The following is a 12,232-nucleotide window of genomic DNA, read 5'->3' as shown; positions in this document are numbered from 1 at the left end:
CTCCAGAGACCCATGCCATCACATGCAGTGCCATGTAATTTCCACTCTCTGGACCATGACTCCCTCAAACCCTACTGTAGGGGTTCTACAGTTCATAGTGCATACCTAGTCTGTCACTCTTCCCCCTCACTGGGGTAAGTTCATCTCCGCTATTTGATCAATTAATGTAACAGATTTGTTATTTATTTTTTAACTCTTCCCTTTTATTTGACTATTGCCCGCCTGGGTCACATATGAGGACCCTTTCTATAATCTCACTTCCCTATGGTGCAAGATTGTCACTCTGACAGCCACCTGTTTTTCTCTGGCACTAGGCTCACTTATTGATTTTTCTCCATAGCCTTCCAGCTGGTTTTTGGCCACCAAATTGATGCTGTTATTTTTATCATTAACTTTCAGATGTCCCTACATCAATAGGTCCTGAAGAGAACCCTCATTTCTAAGGGGGTCAAAACGCCATTGACAAAACCTAAAAGCGAACCATTTACCAGTCTCTACCATTAAATTATGAGGTTGTGTTTATTGTACATTCATTTTTAATGGTCGACTTTTTCATTGTTGGAAACCACTTTCCTATGTCACAATATGTCACAATTTTTGTAGGTTTCATGTTCATTGGGGACACTTTGCACTGCTTTTTTAATACAAACTTGATGTTTCAGATAAAAACTGTTGAGATTACAATCAAGTGTGTGGTATATGGTTTCTTCTTCGCCTTCAGACACCTACATAACCCTTTTTCTATTGCCATTTGGCTTAAAACTTTATTAATATTAATTACATTGTCCACAGGAACCGTTGTTTCTGTTTATATGGTTAAGGAAACGGGCGCGTCTGCCATTAAAGTGTAAGTGCAGCATAGGGCAATAAAAAAAGTATAAAATAATAGGCAAAAAATATTTTGGGCTGCGTTTGGCGAAGCAAATAAAGCAAAGACACAGCCATCACTATCAGCGTGGCATGCTGTGCTATTTAAACCTTTTTTGTAATAAAATGTTGTGAGAGAGCATGTCCTGCTTGCAACAGCGGGCATGTGAAAACCATTAAACTCAATTCTACTCGGAGGCTGTAATTAAAGCCTACCGAGCAACAACACATGTAAAAGGGGGTGTCCTCATGGGAGGTTACAAAATGAGACAGGGTAGTACTAATGTGGGGCTAGTAAGCCTATTAACCAATGAAAAGCCACAGTTTCCAAAGGACAATGACACAAGCCAATGAAAAATATGGGCGGAGAGTGGGTGGAGCTTCAAGTCCATACCTGAATACAGCATGTCTTGCAGAGTACTGCCTGCACTGTCCAGGCTCAACCTAATCGGAGCAGTGGAAGCTGAGTTAAATATACATTGTTTTGTGCTAATTTATGTTTCTAACTAGACCTCAATGGTGTCTTGTCAAATTCGTGCTGGGGGTCAGCACATATAAAGATATGTTCTGTAACACTGCGAGACATCAATGGGATTCAGCAAACTTTTAAAGACACAATAAGGTCAAGTGAAGGCTTCCCACTGCTCCTCTGTCACGTTCCTAATACAACTATGCAGGAGGTGTGGTCTAACTGTCAGAGCTGCCCACTTTGTAATACGGGAACCAGGTGTGAGTCCCGTTTTAAGATTTAGTCAACCCTGCCTCATAATTTGGTCCTCGCCAGCTGCATAATTAATATTAGTTAATTCACTCTCAGTATTAGTAGCTAAATGTTCCACTAAAGTAGACAACTTTCTAACTTTCACGCCATTCAAAACCACACGAAACAGAGGAATCAATACAACAAACTCACCCATAAGCACTTGACCAAACCCATGTTTCACTCTTTTATCACTCACTTCACTCACTTCATTCAACCTATTTACATGATGGATTTAAGGAAAAACCAGTGCTAAACAATAAAGCCATATCCAGTTACTTGGCATGTTAAAATAAGCTGTTTAACCACAGATTTGAGAAATGCCTCTAAACATAAGATCTTCAGCTAACATAAAATTCCTATCAATTATATAATTATAACTACACACTTGTTCCAATTACTGAAGTATCTCATCTATCATATCTTCCAGAAATCATACATACAACGCCTTTCTTCTCTTGTGATATCCTAAGTCTAGAATGCACCTACATTTTTGTTATGCTCACATCTTTTTCATGAAACTTCATCAATCAACACCACTAATTTTCACTTTCCTTTCAGTGCTGCGCTATACCAAATGCCAAATTTACACTCACTTCTATTATTGGTGGTGTTAGTCTTTGAATTATAAAACATAATAGGACTATTATCTTTGTAGACATATTTAATGTTACAATCTCAGGGATTTTATCTGTACAAATATTATAAACACAAAGCATGACTGAGGCTACGTAGCATGAATGAACCAGTGCTGAGCATGGCCGAGGGTGTGCGGCATGAATGAACCAGTGCAGAGCATGGCTGTGCGTGCGCAGCATGAATGAACCAGCGAAGAGCATGACTAAGGGTGCGCAGCATAAATGAACCAGCGAAAAGCATGACTGAGGGTGCGCAGCATGAGTGAACCAGTGCAGAGCATGACTGAGGGTGCGCAACATGAATGAACCAGTGCAGAGTATCACTGAGGGTGTGCAGCCTGAATGAACAAGTGCAGAACATGGCTGAGGGTGTGCAACATCAGTGAACCAGTACAGAGCATGACTGAAAGTGAGCAGCATGAATGAACCAGCGAAGAGCATGACTGAGGGTGCGCAGCATGAATGAACCAGCGAAGAGCATGACTGAGCGTGCGCAGCATGAATGAACCAGCGAAGAGCATGACTGAGGGTGCGCAGCATGAATGAACCAGTGCAGAGTATCACTGAGGGTGTGCAGCCTGAATGAACAAGTGCAGAACATGGCTGAGGGTGTGCAGCATCAGTGAACCAGTACAGAGCATAACTGAAAGTGAGCAGCATGAATGAACCAGCGAAGAGCATGACTGAGGGTGCGCAGCATGAATGAACCAGCGAAGAGCATGACTGAGGGTGCGCAGCATGAGTGAACCAGTGCAGAGCATGACTGAGGGTGCGCCTCATGAATGAACCAGTGCAGAGTATCACTGAGGGTGTGCAGCCTGAATGAACAAGTGCAGAACATGGCTGAGGGTGCGCAGCATCAGTGAACCAGTACAGAGCATGACTGAAAGTGAGCAGAATGAATGAACTTTTGCGTAGCATAATTGAGGCTGCGCAGCATGAATGAACCAGTAGAGAGTATCACTGAGGGTGTGCAGCCTGAATGAACAAGTGCAGAACATGGCTGAGGGTGTGCAGCATCAGTGAACCAGTACACAGCATGACTGAAAGTGAGCAGCATGAATGAACCAGCGAAGAGCATGACTGAGGGTGAGCAGCATGAATGAACCAGCGAAGAGCATGACTGAGCGTGCGCAGCATGAATGAACCAGCGAAGAGAATGACTGAGGGTGCGCAGCATGAATGAACCAGTGCAGAGTATCACTGAGGGTGTGCAGCCTGAATGAACAAGTGCAGAACATGGCTGAGGGTGCGCAGCATCAGTGAACCAGTACAGAGCATGACTGAAAGTGAGCAGCATGAATGAACTAGTGCGTAGCATGATTGAGGCTGCGCAGCATGAATGAACCAGTGCAGAACATGGCTGAAGATGTGCCATGCAAGCTCCTGAGCTAGTCCCAGCATCACCTCACTAGGCCTGCAACACCTATCCATAATCTCATCTTCCTCTCTCCTCTTTACGTGTTCCTGTCTGATTTAAAGCCCTCAAGAGGAATCTTAACTCACTGAGCTACCTAAATGGCTGGATTTGCTGGCCAGGTACATCAGCCAATTGCATAACTCAGTAGGTTAAAAGTTATACGTACACATTCAGCATGTTTCAACTTTCAGTGCTGGTCCGATAGCTCAGGTGGTTTATGTGTGTGCTGCAGAGCATTATGTGCATTCACACATTTGAACTCTAAGAAGTCTGTTCGAGGAGCTGATTCATTTGTTACAGAGACGCAGATGCAACCTGTAAGTCACCAGACCCCATCCCGTTAAAACACGTCAGTGGGTTGCGCACGTGTTATCAAGGGATTAATGGGAAATGCAGGTTACAAATTACATGTTTTCGCAGGACTGACTAAAACGGTGGAGTTGGTTGATAAGTGACTTCCATTTTTAGGTGCCAAGAAATAATATTGCTGTGTGCAAATCATTATTAGGATAATGGTTCCCCTGCTGTATACCTACAGTATATTACTTGAATTTCATTCAAGGAATGGTATTTTCAGTTGCCTCCTGAAATCAAGAATTTTCTGCGTCTTGTTCTACACAATTGTTTTTAACACGTGCAGAAAATACGTTGCCTTTCAGACAACTTAAAATGTTTTCGAATGAAAGTCCCTCTTCAGACATTAAACTAAAACAGAGCACGTGACAAGGGATGAGAAACACCCCTGTAGCCTGCCGCCACCGAGGCATTTAACTCCATAGAACAAAACTCTTGGCCCGTTAAGTTAACGGCGTTAACTAATATTCATCAACTGGGTGATTATAGTGATGGTTCAGGGCAGGGTCTGCATTGTTCACTCCTAGCAACCTTACCCTGGGAGGCAAAATGAAGAAGTACCTTCCTAAATGGCCCCTTCTTCCAATTAAAGCCCCCCTACACTCCCAGTCGTCCAATCGGATGACGCGCAGCCAGACTCTAAGGAGAAGGGGGCTGCATACATGGGAAACAGCCTTTAGATAGCATGCTTTACATCGCATGCCATTACAACGCACTTGTTACAACAACTGTGTTGTTACAACACAAACCATTACATCACAAGTCGTTACAACGACGTGCTGTAGGGGGCGGAAGGTGTTGGATTTACAATTCAACACCTTCCCTGCTGTTGCACAAACTGGAGTAGGAATAGTAAATTATACTATTCCTAAATCCAACGTGTCCCCTACAGCAAGTTGTTGAAATCACTTGCGATGTAATGGTTTGTGTTGTAACAACACGGTCGTTGTAACAACCATGCGATGTAAAGCATGCTTAGCAAAAATATATATATTCAGCATACATTGCTTCACCTCCAGAGACCGCTGCTGAAGAATTAAAGGGGTGACGCGCCATCACTAAATGTACAGCATCTGTGGAGAGATGCACTTTACATATACTGTCACTCACTAGAACCAAAATCCTGCTAAGAATTTATAGAACATTAATAGCATGGCAGCCATGTCCAGATGTGCCAGGATTACTGTCTCTTGTGTTTGGATCTCAGATGGCCTTCAAGTGTGTTGCGTGGCGTCCCCTCTGAATGCTCCCTATCTGCTTTGCCCTCTCTGGCCCAATGCCTAAATTCAGCCCCCCCCCCCAACCTCTTTCCTTCATCTCCTTCACCGCCCCGCTGAGAAGAAGGCTGCCAGGGAAGGGTGTTTTTTGTTTGTTTGATTTTTGCCATTTACATAGTGCAAAGCTATATAAAACAAGTTTTTTGTATTGTTTTATGAATTATTCTGTACTGGTATTTGGTCCCATGCAGATGCAGATACTGTGTGCGTCTGCCTCCTGCCCCTTCTCAGCCCCTTCTCAGCACTTTCTAAGGTGTCAGATACCTTTGCAGCCTCAGCACACTCGTTCTCGGGGTGTGTAACCCCTCTGTGCGCGGACACAGAGGTTGACTCCTGCTCGGCAATCTAGGCTCTCCGATTTGAGCAACAATAAAGAAACAAGCATTTGCAATACAATAGATCTCGCATGTTCCGAGAGTTTAAGCTATTGTCATTTACAATGGCAATAGCTAAAAATCTTGTAAATGTGAGACCTTGGCCGCCATTGTCGCATGCTGCTTGAAAGTGAAAGCAGGCATGGCGGAGAAAGCATGCCGTCCCCGCAGAAGGAGAAAAACATTAAAGAAAAGAGTGCTTACAAACTAAATAAGACATGCCGTGTCACATCCGAAGTAAGAGGGCCAGTCATCATGGGTGTTTACAAATGCAGGCAAGGCGGTACCAAGGAGGGACTAACAACCCTAACAACAACTTGCAAACCAGCTTTTACGAAGGATAATGACACAAGCAAATAAAAAATGTGGGTAGGGCTTCTCTTACATACTCCACCACAACAAGTCTCGCAGAGCAGCGCATGCGCGCTGACTCACACTCGACCTCAAAATCCTTACAGATATGGATCAGAAAAGCAGCACACCTGAGTAATATCTCCAGTAAATACTTTGGCTATTGGAGTGAGATTTGTGAGACTGCTGGTGTGTTAGCAGCATGTTGGTGCCTGTAGCCTCTGGCAGCAGCCTGCTTTTGAATATTGTATGTCATTCATCGGTTTCTTTATCCATAAATGCATTCTATCCTTTCCTCCCTCAGTATCAAGATTTAACTACGTTTTTGCCAGGGACAGATAGACTAAAAGCAAGCACGGGCGAATCTAGGAAGCATTTATTGCTTTGTCTATTTGTGAGAACTTTGGTATGTTGTCTGTTTACAACTTTACTAGTGCCAATATCGGCAACAGTTATCACAAAGCACATAAGTACATAAGTGCATAAATAAAACACACGACACTGTAATGTAAGTGGAGAAATATTGCTGCAGGTTTATTAGCATAACCAATATGCAAACAAGGTGGGTTATCTTACGGGCGATCCCAGGGCAGGCCAGCCCTATGCCGCCTGCCCGTCTGATAAGCCTATAGTCACCATGGCAACGCCAACTGGTGTATACCAAATATTGGGAGGGTCCACCCCTCCCATCCGTGGACCACCAGTCCACATGCTTCACAGGCCCCCCCGTGATGGGTGGGCGGAGCATACATGGCAGCCCCCGGTTGCTCAGACCCACAACCGCCTTTCGGTTAACGGGGCACCGTCGTTCTTCCAGGGGACCCGCTAAACATCCCTGGGTATCCTGGCTTAGCACCCCACGGTGCTGCTGCATGCTGTACCCCTTGGTATGTGCAGACCCTGGATCGCCCTGTAACTCCTCCTGCAACACAAAGTAAAATTGTTAGAAAAAACCTGCCCCCCCCCCTTTTGTCCCTCCGGACGCCGGGTAAGCGGAGGGGCGGGCAAGGCGAACGAGCGGACAAGAGGACGAGGAGGGGGCGGAGACAGTATAAGTACCCCTGTCTCCTGCCCGCCCTCGCCGGAAACAGCTATCTGTTGGGGTCTCCCCCGGACTAGCCCAGGGACTCGACCTCCCACCCCTGTGCCTTCCTGTGGCACTAAGGCGGCCGCCCTCCAAGGGGCGGGCCGCTGCGCAACCCCCCCCGGGCAGCCTTACATAGTGCCAATATCGGCAACAGTTATCACAAAGCACATAAGTACATAAGTGCATAAATAAAACACACGACACTGTAATGTAAGTGGAGAAATATTGCTGCAGGTTTATTAGCATAACCAATATGCAAACAAGGTGGGTTATCTTACGGGCGATCCCAGGGCAGGCCAGCCCTATGCCGCCTGCCCGTCTGATAAGCCTATAGTCACCATGGCAACGCCAACTGGTGTATACCAAATATTGGGAGGGTCCACCCCTCCCATCCGTGGACCACCAGTCCACATGCTTCACACGCCCCCCCGTGATGGGTGGGCAGAGCATACATGGCAGCCCCCGGTTGCTCAGACCCACAACCGCCTTTCGGTTAACGGGGCGCCGTCGTTCTTCCAGGGGACCCGCTAAACATCCCTGGGTATCCTGGCTTAGCACCCCACGGTGCTGCTGCATGCTGTACCCCTTGGTATGTGCAGACCCTGGATCGCCCTGTATCTCCTCCACAGCCTTGGGAGTGGCCACCGTCACTACCAGGGCCCCCCACCAAAGTCCCCTATTATTTGCAACCCGCAGCTGCCAGTGCTTCCCCTAGATCCAGTAAAAACAACTCCATGCCTAGATCCGAGAGGTGAACCCCATCGCCTTTCAGACATCCCGTTGATTTGGCGTGCAGAAGGCCATGCCTGATGAAGCCAAAGCCTCTTTGCTCAGTGAACTTGCGCATGGCGCTGTTAACTTTTCTTCTAGACACCTCGATGGCGTCGCCTGAGCGAGCACCATGCCAAATCGCGCGTGGTGTCATCTCAGACCACCACAGTTCACACGGCCCCAACAACACGCTCAACTTGCAGAAAGTATCCCTCATGTCTTGGAGCAAAGCTCTCCTTCCTAGTGATGTGAGGTCATTACCCCCCAGGTGAACCACCAAGAGGTTGGGCGGGAGCCACCCTCCCCGGAGTCTCTGCTTCACTTTCCGTAACAGTTCGCACCAGCGCCAGCCTGAGAAACCCAACCACGTGATGTCTGTGTTGGCAAAGCCATTCTGCCACTCTCTTGCCTCCGCCCAATGTGCCAGTCTTGCAATAATTGAGTGACCAATTACCCACACCTTCATACCTAATAAAGAGAAAATTGGTTTTGAGTATATGTTTATTAAACGGAAAACATCAGCAAAACATAAGCACATCTACAGTCAAGGTATACGTCAATCAGGAGCCAGAGAAAGGGGGGAGGCCTGACAAGATTGTAGGTCCCGAATAGATAGTCCAACCAATGTGTCCCACGGCCACTCCTAGGGCCGAATGTATCGCTTGAAGCAATGCGATTGCCAGCGCCCCACCTTCATGATACCTTCTGCGGGCAGTCCTGCCAGGAACGCTGTGGTGGCCGCACCTATGCGGAACGAATGGCTGCTGAATTTTTTGTCCCTAACCTCATGGCCAGACAGCCTTAGGCAGGCCTTGAGGATGTGGTCCACTTGAAATCTAGTGACCGGGAGGCCATCCTGATGCACCAGCAGGTAACCCGCCCCCCGCGGGCGAAGCGGCAGGTAGGTTCTGACCCAAGCTACCTGGCAATACCTCTCATCCCCCAGGCTGTGTAGCACAAATAACCTCCCCCGCCCTAGCTGGTCAGTTTTGGACTGTCTCATGACTATTTTCAGGCACCCCGGCTCCAGTTCTACGTCTTTTACGTTCAAAGCCACCCCCGAGGAGTCAGATTTTGAGCGAGCCACTAGTTCCCCGATCCTAAAGGCACCAAAGAAGGCTAGGGAAAACAGGCCGAGAACAGTGTAGCTTCGTACCCTGAGTGGGTGACCCTACCCATACAGTCTAACATCCCTTGTAACAGTGAGAAACTAATGGGGGACCTGGGATCAGGGGATCGTGGAACCAGTTTGGCCCACCCTCGCAAGGCTGCTTTGATCACAAAAGCCTTGGTGGGATCAGACTGTCCCCTCAGTTTGGCGTGGTGGTTGATGGCAGCGAGGTGACCAGTTATCCAGGAATGTGTTTTGCCCTCCCCTCTGGCCCACAGCAAGAATTGTTGGACTCTAAGCTCCAGGGCCACCTGATCCTCCTCCCAGCCCCCTGTAATTGCACAGAAAAGAGTGACACAGCTCCCGTAGCGCTTCGCAGTTCTGGGGGCTAAGGACCGTTCTCCCAGCTCCCTCATCCGTGGTCCCACTTCAGCAGCCGCCACAAGTGCGGCGGGAAAGGAGTCCCCTCTTGACGTGCGCTCGGCCAGGCCTCCCGGAAGCGGTGCCACTGGAATCGAGACAAAGAGTCAGCGGCAACATTAGAAATCCCTTGAATGTGCCTGGCCCTGCACTCTACGTTGTTAAATAGGCAGGCCCTGACAAGCTCTCGCAGTAGACACAGGACCAGGGGGCAGCTGGCAGACTGGGAGTTGATGGCCTGCACCACCGCCAGGTTGTCTGACCAGAAAAGCACACGTTTAGCGGACAGGGCCCTGGGCCAGAGATGAAAAGCTACCACAATTGGGAAGAGTTCCAGGACGGTGATCTTGGACGTGACCTTTTTCTTGTGCCAGGCGTTAGGCCACCTCTCTGCACACCACTCCTTGTCCAAAATCACTCCGAACCCTTCCCGGCCAGACGCATCAGAAAAGAGGGCCAGCTCCCCGCTGTTAGCCCAGGGGTCGCGCCAGATGACTGCCCCATTGAAGTTGACTAGGAAGTCTGCCCACATGATAAGGTCTTCACGCATCCCCTTGTTCAATTTAACCATGTGGTGCTTCCTACTCACAGAGGCCGTAGCTCTAGCTATCCTCCTCACAAATGCCCTGCCCGCAGGGATGACTCTGGCAGCAAAGTTTAGCTTCCCCAGAAGGCTCTGAATGGCTGCCAAGGAAACCTTCTCCTTCCCTACCACTTGGCTAATCTGATCTCTCAGGTCCCGCACCTTGTCGGCTGGCAGCCTGGCCTCCCCCGCCACTGTGTCCAACTCAATACCTAAGAAAGAGAGAACCTGAGCCGGACCCTCCGTTTTCTTAGGGGCTAAGGGAACGCCAAGGTGATGCATCAGAACCTGAAAATCAGCGAGGGCTGCCCTGCATTCCTGATTGCCATCCCTCCCGATGAATAAGAAGTCATCTAAGTAATGGGAAACCCCAGAAACGCTGTAGGTGTGCTGGAAGGCCCATTGAAGGAAAGAGCTGAAGGCCTTGAAGAAGGCACAGGAAACCGCGCACCCCATGGGCATGCACTTGTCAAAGTAGTACATGCTGTCCACCTTGAAACCCAGCAGGTGTTGGCTGCTGGGGTGCACTGGTAGTAACCGAAAGGCCGACTCAATGTCGGTCTTCGCTAACCATGCTCCTTTGCCAGCCCTCCTTACCAGGTCAAGTGCGACATCCAATGTACAATAAGACACAGAGCATGACCCCTCCTGAAGGCCGTGGTTTACTGAGCTCCCTTCTGGATAAGACAAGTGGTGAATCAGTCTGAAAGACCCTGGTTCTTTTTTAGGGACCAAGCCAAGGGGGGAGACTACAAAGTTATCTAACGGGGGCTCCCTGAAAGGACCCGCCACCCGTCCCAGCCTCAGTTCCTTCTGAACTTTTTCATTTAAGACCTGTGGGAGAACCCTGGCAGATCTGAGGTTCTCCGCATCGCGACCGGACAGGGGACCTACATAAGGGATGGTGAAGCCCAGCGAGAAGCCTTCTAGCAGGAGCGCACTGTCAGAGGAGAGGGGGTACAGTCTGAGTAACTCGAGCATGCGGTCAAGAATGACAGGGGAAGGACCCTTGATGGCCAGGGGCGCAGGAGCGCAGGCGACTTGAGCGGTGGGAGGGAGGGGGAGGGGAGAGGCCGCAGCTAGGGGAGGGTGCGGGGGCGACTCAAGAAGATGGTTTGAAGGAGTCAGCAGGCTTCTTGTCCTGTTTAGCTTGGCACGAGGAAGCGGGGTGACGCCCCCCGCACTTGCTGCATGAGTGCTGGAAACGGCACTTGACCCCCCAAGAGCAAGCGCCGGCATTGAACAGGTTGCAAGTCCCGGGCGAGACCCGCTTGGCCCCCCCTCCCCTGCCACCTCCTCTGCGCCCCCCCCGAAAGGACTGCCTCGCGTGCTTAACATTGAGCTGGGAGCTCCCTGGCTGGCCGCCCCCCCCTCCTGACCCTTTGGGAAGCGAGGCAGAGCTCTGGGATCCCCGAGACCCCATGTGGTCCATCCACAGCTGTACCTCTTTCTGGTCCCATTCCATCTCTGGGCAAATGGCCATCTTCTTTCTGAACTCCATGTCATAATTGAGCCACCCTTCCCCGCCCCACTTCTGCGCCTCTGTGTGAATTAACCGCTGATACAGTACTAAGGCCTGCCCCTGTTCAGGAAATTTTTCAAGTATAACCGATTGAAGAATGGAGAAGGCGGATAGCCAGTTATCTATGGTTTTATCCGGCCACTGCTGGAACCTGACCTTCTTATCGTCTTCCTTCCCCCCAAGCCTACGCGCGTCTTGCCCATGCTGGCCCAGCAGAAGTAGTGAAAAGATGTCTAAAAACTCGCGCCTCCAGATGAATTCCTTTACTGCTAGGGGGACCTCCCAGATCAGCGAGCTATGGCCAGACAGGAGCGGGGCATGAGTAACCTCCTTCTTGGCTGAGACCTGCAGAGATGGCCCTGGTACTGCTGCGCTAGCTAGCTGTGTGGACGTGCTGCCCCCTAGGACGGGGGGGGGGGCGGTGGACACAAGGACGGCAGCAGGCTGCCCAGTAAGCGGCTCACCTCCTGCTGGTTGACGCTGCTCACCCCCTGCCGGGAGGGGCCCTGGTGCGGGGGGGCCAGCGGGAGCCGCCATCTCCTGCCTGACGGACAGTTCAGACCCTGCCACCGCCGCCGGTTCTGCACTCCTGGGCAAGGAAATAGGTGGTGTGCACGGCACCGTGGACAGCTCGGGGGCCTGACGACATGTCCCTTGTGGTGCCCAAACAGTGGCTGCAGCGGAAGGGTTCCCTCCC

This window comes from Triturus cristatus, chromosome 3_1, assembly GCF_964204655.1.
Source record: "Triturus cristatus chromosome 3_1, aTriCri1.1, whole genome shotgun sequence".
In the NCBI taxonomy this organism is placed as follows: domain Eukaryota; kingdom Metazoa; phylum Chordata; class Amphibia; order Caudata; family Salamandridae; genus Triturus; species Triturus cristatus.
This window is presented reverse-complemented; position numbering follows the sequence as displayed.